General features: G+C 37.1%; 1 long non-coding RNA gene across 1 annotated transcript; it reads right to left on the bottom strand.

The window, feature by feature from the left end:
• Nucleotides 1-757: 757 nt before the first annotated feature.
• On the bottom strand, nt 758-8,909 carry LOC107649530 (uncharacterized). Its single transcript, XR_001623322.2, has 3 exons — nt 7,890-8,909; nt 6,137-6,243; nt 758-1,501 (listed from the first exon to the last, which is right to left on the bottom strand). It is a non-coding gene; the product is annotated as an uncharacterized LOC107649530 (long non-coding RNA).
• Nucleotides 8,910-10,028: the final 1,119 nt, after the last annotated feature.

The following is a 10,028-nucleotide window of genomic DNA, read 5'->3' as shown; positions in this document are numbered from 1 at the left end:
CTCTATCTCCAAAACAAGTTTAATTTATGCAGCTGTGATTTGGAGGGCAGCAGGAGGAAAGCCTTTCTGTTCAATTTCCAAAGAGGTAAGGTAATGACAGTGTGAGTTAGGACCATAGCAGCTGTATTTGTTGACTGATGTGTGACCTTGCAAGCTCCGAATCCCTAGCTCCAAGCTCTTCGATTCCCTTCCCCCTTTTCCACCACTTCCAAGTCTGAACATGGGAGAGACAAATTAGGGGTAGACAGGCCAAGCTAAATGCTTCATTGATTCTTTGCTATGATTCCTACATGCTTGGGCTTGAGGGAGGGAATGATATGGCCACAGAGGCTGGGATGATTGATAGTCAGAGCAATCTGGTGGTTATTGTCTAGATAGAGCTGATCTTCTGAGAACAGTTACATGTGTAGCCTAATTTCCCCAGGCCAGATGAAGACAGGGACCTAGAGGGTGGCGGTGATATGGCCCACGACTTTCATGTTCCTCTCCACCTGTTCTCTAGTCTGGCTCCAAGTCAACTTGACAGTCTGTTGTTCCACTTGTACAAAATTATTTCCAATCTCACATCTAAAGTTTTAAAGTAACATGTTATATTTGAATAGCACATTTCAGTTACAGAAGGCTTTCTCTTAAACCTTACAAATTGGTAGTTGGCAGGTCAGATATTAAAATCTCCATTTTTACACAGAATCACACAGAGTCAGAGGAGATCTCACAGATCATTTATTCTGAGTCATATATGACTAATCATCCCTTCTACAACATTTCTGACAAGTGGGGATCAGGCTTTGCTTGAAGACTTCTAATGAAGAGGAATCATCTCAGACAGCCTATTCCACTTCTGACAATTCAAATTGTTAAGAATTATTTTCCTTATATGAAGCAAAAATCTGCCTCTTGGCAACTTCTACTCATTATTCCTATTCTGTCCTTTGGGGGCAAGCAGAACAAAGCTAATCCTTGTTTCATATTATAGACCTTCAAATACTCAAATACAGATACCCTGTTCTCTCTCCCCTCATATCTTTACATCTTGTGATTACCCATCCCCAGTTCCTTCTGCTGATTCTGATAGCATGCCTCTTCACCAGGTTGGTGACCCTCCCCTGGATGCTCTATACCTCATTAATGTCCTTTTTAGAATATGATATCCACAGTAACATAGTACTCCTTAAGGGTTCTGACTTTGGGGAGAACCCAAAGGTATGCCCAGTTCCCTCATCCTGGATACTACAGTTATCTTAATTCAGTTAAATACAATATTAGTTTTCTTGGCTCCTATAACACATTATTGAATTCATCAAACCTGTGTCCTACGTATATATTTTTCCTTTGAAAATGATCTTGTTTTGCATTTGCATTTGGTCAAATATGGCAGTTCTATGGCTTTTTTAGAAGTATTAAATCTGATATCAGATATTGAAGATGTCAAGGTCATCTACTGCATCTTGGACCATCATCACAATCTTGACTTTTGTTCTGCTGCTGGACTTCAGTGACTCTGGAAGATAGAGGGAAGTTGATGGCTTTGTACAACTGTGTCTCACCTAAATATAATTCACAAGAAAGTCAAGACATCACTCTATGATTTCATTGGTCATCTTTGAAAAGAAAGGATGAGCAACAATGAGAATAGGGAATATGCTTTATTCTTTATAACTCTCAGCATTTGACTAGACATTCCAAGTACTTACTGATTTTCCTACAAACAAGCTTCCACAAAAGCATTACTTCATATGACCACCAATCTCCTTTGCTAATATTCTTTTTTCAGTCCTTAGTTCAGTGCCTGTCATATAATAGGCATTCAATCAATGCTTGTTGGTTGATTGATTGATTGATTGATGATTGAGGGACTTCTCACTGAAATCCAACATAGAATCAGAATAAGCTCAGGTTTCAAAGAAAATCAATGTTGAAAGCATATCTTGAGTTTTCAGAGTTGGGGATAAGTTTTCCAAGCCAAATGGATAGAAATCCCAGCTTGTTTTCCTGATGCAGCAATATGCTATGGTGGAAAGAACGCCAGCAGGGGATTTGAATCCCCACAATTACTATTTTCTACCTGGGTGACCATGAATAAACTCTCTTGCTTCTCTGGGCTTAAGTATTCTCATTCCTAAAATTATGGGGTTAAATCCAATAATAAGTCCTATAATAGATGAGCAGAGAGCTTAAGTGACTAAGATTGCCAGGTAGGCTTGTAAGATGCTTCAGCTCCCTTTGTCTAACTCACTATAAAAACCACATGGGTCCTAGAGGTAGGGGTGTGTTTTGGTTCCAGGTTTATCTGAATCATCATTCTGTGCTCTCTCTAGTATAAAACAATGGTTCTTATATACAAGTGATATGGCACAGGCTTGCTGATAGTTTTTTCTACTACTTCCATTGATCTTGTTTTTAGTCCCTGTTCCCTTGGCCATTTGTAATTGCTTATGCTCTGTTCCATAGAACCACTCATCCTTGTTATTTGGTGACAAGGTCAATCTCCTTTGGAGGATTCAAACAAATAAATATAAATTGTGTCTCTGTCAGAATAAGGCTCCAAGAAGAAAATATTATAACCTTGATAATGTTAAATTCATGTTGAGTTTAAAAGCAGAAAACCAAAACCTTCGAGAAGTCGAAATATATACTCTTGGGACATCCACTACCAACCTCTAAGAAGCCAGCTCTATCTGACCTGGGGAAATGAGGATGCACATGTAACTATTTTTCTAAGGGTAGGTTCTATCCAGATAATAATCACAGATGGCCTGCAGATTCTAGGACCTGTGTAGTTTTTATAGTGAATTAGATAAAGGGTGCTGAAGCATCTTACAAATCTATCCATCTCAAGAATGTCAGACAAGGCTATAAAAGTTAGAATTCCTTTGGAATCAATCACTTATGGATATTCATCAATTGCTCAAGATGTTTCTGTCTGCAAGTGCACTGCCTTGCCCCCTCAATTGAGGGGTATGATCTGAATGGTATGTAACAGGCCTTCTCTGTATGAATATAGAATTGGAGCTGGCCAGAACAAGCAAGAAATGTAGATGGAGGCAAGAGAGAATATACTTGCTGCTTCAGGGTCAGTTTCATATTGTAACTCACTAGTAGTAGTCTTTAAAAATTTTTCATTTAAGTATTTTTTTCATGGTTACATCATTCATTTCTCCCCCTCCCCTCTTCCCTCCTCCCCCCCCAGAGCCAACAAACAATTCCTCTGGGTTATACATAAATTATCACTTACTGCCTATATTTCCATATTACTCATTTTTTTAAACCCTTACCTTCCATATTGGAATCAATACTGTGTATTGGCTCCAAGGCAGAAGAGTGGTAAGGGCTAGGCAATTAGGATTAAATGACTTGCCCAGGCTCACACAGCTGGGAAATATTTGAGTCCAGATTTGAACTCAGGACCTTCCATCTCTCAATCCATTGAGCTACCCAGCTGCCCCCCATATTACTCATTTTTATAGTAATCTTTTAAAAACAAAAATCCCAAATCCTATATCCATAAAAACAAGTTCTTTTGTGTTTCTAGTTACATATTTTTTTCTCTCGATGTGGGTAACATTCTTTTTCCTAAGTCCCTCAGAATTGTCCCTGATCATTGCATTGTTATTTAGTAGCAAAATCTATTACATTTGATTGCCCCATAATACTGTGTACAATGTTTTCCTGGTTCTGCTCATTTCATTCTGCATCAGTTCATGGAGGTCTTGCCAGTTTTTATAGAAATCAAGTAGTTCAACATTCCTTAAAGCACAATAGTATTCCATCACCATCATATACCACAATTTGTTCAGCCATTCCCTAATTAAGGGACACCCCTTAGTTTTCCAATTTTTTGTCACCACAAAGAGCATGGCTCTATATTTATACAAACTTTTTTATCTCTTTGGGGTACAAATATAGTAGTGGTATTGCTGGATCAAAGGGTATATTTTCTTTTAAAGCCCTTTGCGCATAATTCCAAATTGCCTTCCAGAGTGGTTGGATTAACTCACAATTACACCAGCAGTGCATTAGTGTCCTAATTTTGCCACATTTCCAATATTTATTATTTTCCTTTACTGTCATATTAGCCATTCTACTAGGTATGAGGTGATACCTCAGAGTTGTTTTGATTTGCATTTCTATAATGATGAGAGATTTAGGATAATACTTGTGTCTTGAGCCATGAGTAAAATGGGGGGAAGAGAGAATGAAATAGAGAGACCTGTTAGAGTGCTATTGTGATAGCCCAAATGGAACCCTGTATTAGGATTGTGGTGGCAGAAATAGAGAAGGAATTACAGTATGTGAGCAATTCTATGGAAATAAAATTGGCATGCCTCGGTAACCAGATGTAAAATGAGAGAAAGGAAAAGGTCAAAGACCAAACTGAGTTTTTGAACATTGTAAACAAGATAGTATCATTGATTACTATAATTAAGTCAAACAAAAGAATAGTGCATTTATTAGGAAGGCATGGTTTTTAATATGTTCAAAGTGGACATTTTTGCAGTTAGTTCTAGATGCCAGGCTAGAATCTTGGAGAGAGGACAGGGCTTGAGGTGTGGATCAAGGAATCACCTACCTAGAAATGAAACTGAGAGTGAAAGCGATGAGTGAGAAAAACAAGTCAGAAATGAGTAGTCTGAGGGAGGACAGAACCATTGGGAGTACCCATTATGAAGGGTTAGGAGGAAACGGAGGAGTCAAGAAGACAAAAGCAGCAGCTATGGAAATTGAAAGAGAAGCAGTAGTACCTCAGAAATTTAGGAAAAAGAAAATCTACAAAGAAGATATGATCAATAGTGCCAAATGCCACAATAGATCAAAGATTATGAAGAATGTAAATAAAGTCGAGCTATAAACAAAAGTTCCAATTGTCCCTGAGAACAGCAGTAAAGACGTAAACATCTTTACAAGTTTAAAGATGAATTCTTTTTATTCAGCATCTTCACCTTGGACCTTGTCATGAGAATCTGTATCAAAAAGATTTCTCCTACTATAGTCCTCAAGGATTGTTTTATAGATGACTGGAAAAAAATTTACATTTGGCAGTAAGAATAGACTAAGCCAACATGTATTACCTCAGGGTCACCCAAGGCAACTATTTTGACCAGTGGATAGAATACTGGGCTGAGAGTCAGGAAAAAAGCCTGAGTTTAAATCCAGCTTCATATACTTTTTTAGCTGTGTGATCCTGGATAAGTCAATTAAGCTCTGTTTGCCTTAGTTTCCTAATCTGTAATATACACCTACTTCCTAGGGTTGTTGTGAGGTAATATTGGTGGAGGGCTTGGTGCAGGGCCTGGAACACCCTAGGCATTTAATAAATATTTGTATCTTTAACTCCTTAATGCTCTTATTTTTCCTTCTATTGCATTAAAGAACTCAGATTCTAAGATTTAAAGCCTATAATATCTTTGACTCGGGATGATTAAAGAAACAGTTTAATTAGATTAAATAGAATACATAATAATAGCAGAAATTATGGTGTATCTTAATACCACTCCTAATCTCCTACCAGCTTCAGGTGAAAACTATAACCTGTTGGAGGTGAAATAACAAAGATAGCACCAAGGAAGAAATTTGAACCCAGGTCCTATTCCTCTGAAGCTGGTATTTCTTCCACTGTACCATGCAGAAACTATCACTATCACTCACCTAGCTCCATTCATTGCCTCACTTGATGATGAATATTACTTCTGTTGTAAACCAGGAAAGGGGATCATACACACAGATGTAACTATGCTGATATATTTTTCTCTTGCTCCTGTGTCTCTCTAGGTTGTTTTTATTCCTTATTCTCTTCCAAACTTTGTTCACTTTCTCTGCATTTTGTGTCATATACTCAGTTAAACTAATCTGGGCTATGTTGGCACCAGATCCATCCTGAAAGTACTCCAGAATTGGCAATCTCTGCAGAAGCCTTGCAATCCAATAGATACTTTCCTCTTGTTTTGAATTAAATTAGATGACACCTAATTGAAATGGGGCTCTCCTACAAACATTCAAATGATCTCTCATCATACTTGGAGAGCTTTGTAATGAAACATGCAGTGAAGTTAGATCAGCTTCTAGATCTCCACTTTACAATAACTCCCATTCATTAGAAGCTCCAAGTTGGCTCAAAATCAGTTCCTTAAATAATCACCTTGGTGAGACAACCCATGTCACATTGTTGTCTGGCTGTCGATGAACGTCATCCCAAGAAAGATTTTATCTTCAATCTCCATTGCTCAGGCCTTGTATATGCATCATCTGGAATTAACCATTGATATTTCATGGCTTCTTTTATTGTAGTACCAAGGGGCATGTTATATGTCAAAGCAAAATCAATGGGAAATGGATGGACTAAGAGGTTTTTGGGTTTAAGAGCTTTGTGATGGAACCACAGTCAGGTTATTGTTTCTCCCCTCCCTACCAGCTTAGCGAATTCTCTGGCTTGCTATAGTCTCTTCCTGACCTAAAGATGGTACCACATACATTTTCGCTGGTCTAATTGCTCAAAAAATTCTTATTAATTTTCACTTGTGCCTTGGTCTCAGCCCCAAGGAGCTTTGTTAGAAGGCTGAGGGAAAAATATGTTGATCTTATTTCAGAGCCTTGTAAGGAAAGGCCCAAATCATCATTTTCTTTCAGAGGAGATGTGTGAGTCACTTTTTCTTTCATATAGGTTTTGAGATTATTTTCTTTCTGGCCCTTTTCTCTCTCCACTCACTCTATGTTGCTCCTTATCCCCCTACCCCTACACCCATTCAGTTATGTAAGAGGGAAGATTTGTTTTCTAATTCTAGTATAGGAAAAGTGTTTGGGTAATCTTGGAGAAAAATACACTTGAATAGAATAAACCTAACCATGAGACTGAAAAAGAGATTCTATTTTCAGGCACATTATGCACATTAAGAAAATTAGTTACTACAAACAATGTTGACAGTGTTATAAACATATAATCTGCAACTACTATTTACTTTATACTGTTGTCTGGCCTTTCTGTTTTCTATAATTTGGAATTTTTTTCTATTTCCCAGTTTTATAATTTTCCCTTATTTTTCCTTCCTTCTTTCCTTTTCAAAAAATAAACCCTAAGAAAATAAGATGGAAAGCATTTGTTAATAATGTGTTAAGATGATAGATTTAAATAAAGAAGCAAAAAGTAAATAATAGATATTCTCCCAATAGTATTATCTAACCCATAAGAGTTAAAATATATTAATCAGCATCTAGAGTCTAATGTATTCCTAAATTTGAAGTATTTACAAAAGGAAGGAGTAAATTTTTAGAGGAAATTTATCTTTGTTGCCTTCTGGCTTTGTATGTATAATGTAACTTTATAACCTTAATGCTGAATGAAAATGATTGTTTTCTTTGCTGCTGACAATTTTTATCAAATGCCAACCCCAAGAGTTTCACACAAAGTGGGCTGGTTATTCAACAAAACACAAGATTACAATATGAAGCCTCTGCTAAGAATAACAACTTCTGTACAATTTCCAATTTTTTTTATTACAATCTTTGTCACAAGAATGGATTTGTATTCTGCCATTTTCAGTTCTCGTTACCATCATTGTCGTAAAAGAGAAGGAACCCAATTGCAATTCCTCACATAGTCTGTCACTTGTAATGGTTTGGGTGCACTACTCTGACCCTCTTATTATTTTGGTATGGGGATGAGGTGCAATGACTCTCCAAAGAAAATGAAGGCCCCCGAAAGGATCAAAGTACATCATGGCCTGAGGTCCTTTACAATTTAGTATTGCAGGGTACCACCCAGAATGATTTTGTCCACTTGGCTAAATGGAACTGGGGCACAAAACCCTCTCTTACCACATAACCTGCAACAATGCAATTCTCATAAAGAAAAAAAAATCAATGTAGCCATGAAATAATAGTTATTAAGCATCTACCTGTGCATTTCCTGTGCCAGGAGGTTGAGTTCACTTAAACAGCTGGCTAACAACTGGTTGTTTTCAAAGGTGGTTCTTCTGTGTGTAGACAATGAAAACCCTGAGGTTTAGGGAGACAAAGGTAGAACCTTGAGAAAGTCAGGGTCACAAGGTGAAGCTTCACTGTAAATCAACTACAACTGGGTATGCTGCTGGGATTGTACACAGTATACCTTTTTGTTATCATGGAAACTAGGTTTACTAACTTTCCTCCAGTAGCTAGCTAAAATATAAATCCAAATTTTAGAAATAGGTCTTTTTTGATCTATCTCAGTGGTATCAAACTTAAAAAGAAATAGGGACATCCCAAGACTGGAGTTGGAGGACTCGGGTTCAAATCTGGTCTCACACACTTTCTAGCTGTGTGATCCTGGGCATGTCACAACCCCATTTGCCTACTCTTTGCCCTTCTGTCTTAGAGTTGTTACTAACACAGAAAGTAAGGCTCCCTGGAGGCTGCATATTTACTTAGAAAAAATAGACATCTATATTATATTGTATCTTTATTTATTTTGTTAAACATTTCCCAGTTACATTGTAATATGACTCAGCAGCATGTTGACATTATGTCTGGCACCTTTGATCTAACAGTATATCAGACAAAAGTGTCTAAGTTTTTATGTTGTTTTGAGTTGATTGATTCAATCTAATGTTTTGGCATCATAGAAAACTAGCTCAGAGGTAACCCTTCATTCATGATAATGAACTTCTCTTCATCAGAGCCTAGCAATTTCTGTATAGTAGAAGGATTACTAGTCTTGGAGTCTGGAAGATCTAGGTTCAAATCCCCTCTCTGATGCTTAGCTATGCAATTATGGGCAAATCAATTAAACTCTCTGAGGCTTAGTTTCTTCATCTGTAAAGTGGGGATTATAATAACAATAATTCTTATCTCATGAAGGATTAAGCAGATTAAGTGAGATATAGACATAACTCCTTTTATTGTGCTTTGCAGATATTGCATTTTTTTTATAAACTGAAGGTTTATGACAACTGTTTCAAGCAAGTGTATTAGCAACTTTTTCCCAACAGCACGAGCTTACATTATGTCACTGTGCCACATTGTGATAATTCTTGAAATATTTTAAACTTTTTCATTATTATTATATGTTATGGGGCGTTGTGATCAATGATCTTTGATACTGCTATTGTCATTGTTTTGGGTCACCTCATACTACACCAGTATAAGATGGCAGACTTATCGGTAAGGATTGTGTGTTTTCTCTGGTGAGCTGTAATTCCTCATCGTTCTCCCTCTCCTCCAGCTTCCCTATTCTCTGAGACAAAACAGTATTGAAATTAGGCCAATTAATAACTCTTCAAAGGCCTCTAAATATTCAAGAGAAAGGAAGAGTTAATTAATGTGGCAAACTTCATTATTGTCATTTTAAAAGAAATTCTGGCAGATACTCCAACCTTTAGCAATTACCACCCCTATCAGTCAGTAGACATTAACATGGAGGCAAAAGCCTTCTCCAGCAAAAAAGATTGTGATTCTCTGAAGGTTCAGATGATGGTTAGCATATTTTTTAGCAATAATGTATTTTTAATTAAGGAATGTACCTTTTTAAGACACAATACTATTGTACATTTAATAGACTACAGTATAGTATAAATGTTACTTTTATATGCACCAAGAAACCAAAAACTTTGTGTTAGTCACTTTGTCATGGTGGTCTAAAACCAAATCCCTAATATGTCCGAGGTGTGCCTGTTCTAAAAACCTTAAAATGGTACAAATGTAAGTTATTGTTGCATATTGTTACTGTTGTTGTGAGTAATGGATAACAAAATCAATCTGACCTTGGAACCAGGAACACATAGGTTCATGTCCTACCTCTGATCCATTCTGGTTTTGGGACCCTGGACAATGTGACCTCCAGTGCCCTCAACTCTCTAAGACTCTAAGTTGCAAATACACTATTGGTGGAGCTGTGAATTGATTAAACCATTCTGGAAAGCACTATGGAACCATGCCCAAAGAGCCATAAAATTGTGTCCATCCTTTGACCCAGTGATACATATACAAGGCATATGTCCGAAAGAGATTCTAGACAGGCAGAAAAGACTTACTTGTACAAAAAGTATTTGTAGCAGCTC

Source organism: Monodelphis domestica, chromosome 7, assembly GCF_027887165.1.
Source record: "Monodelphis domestica isolate mMonDom1 chromosome 7, mMonDom1.pri, whole genome shotgun sequence".
NCBI classification, from domain to species: domain Eukaryota; kingdom Metazoa; phylum Chordata; class Mammalia; order Didelphimorphia; family Didelphidae; genus Monodelphis; species Monodelphis domestica.
This window is presented reverse-complemented; position numbering and strand designations above follow the sequence as displayed.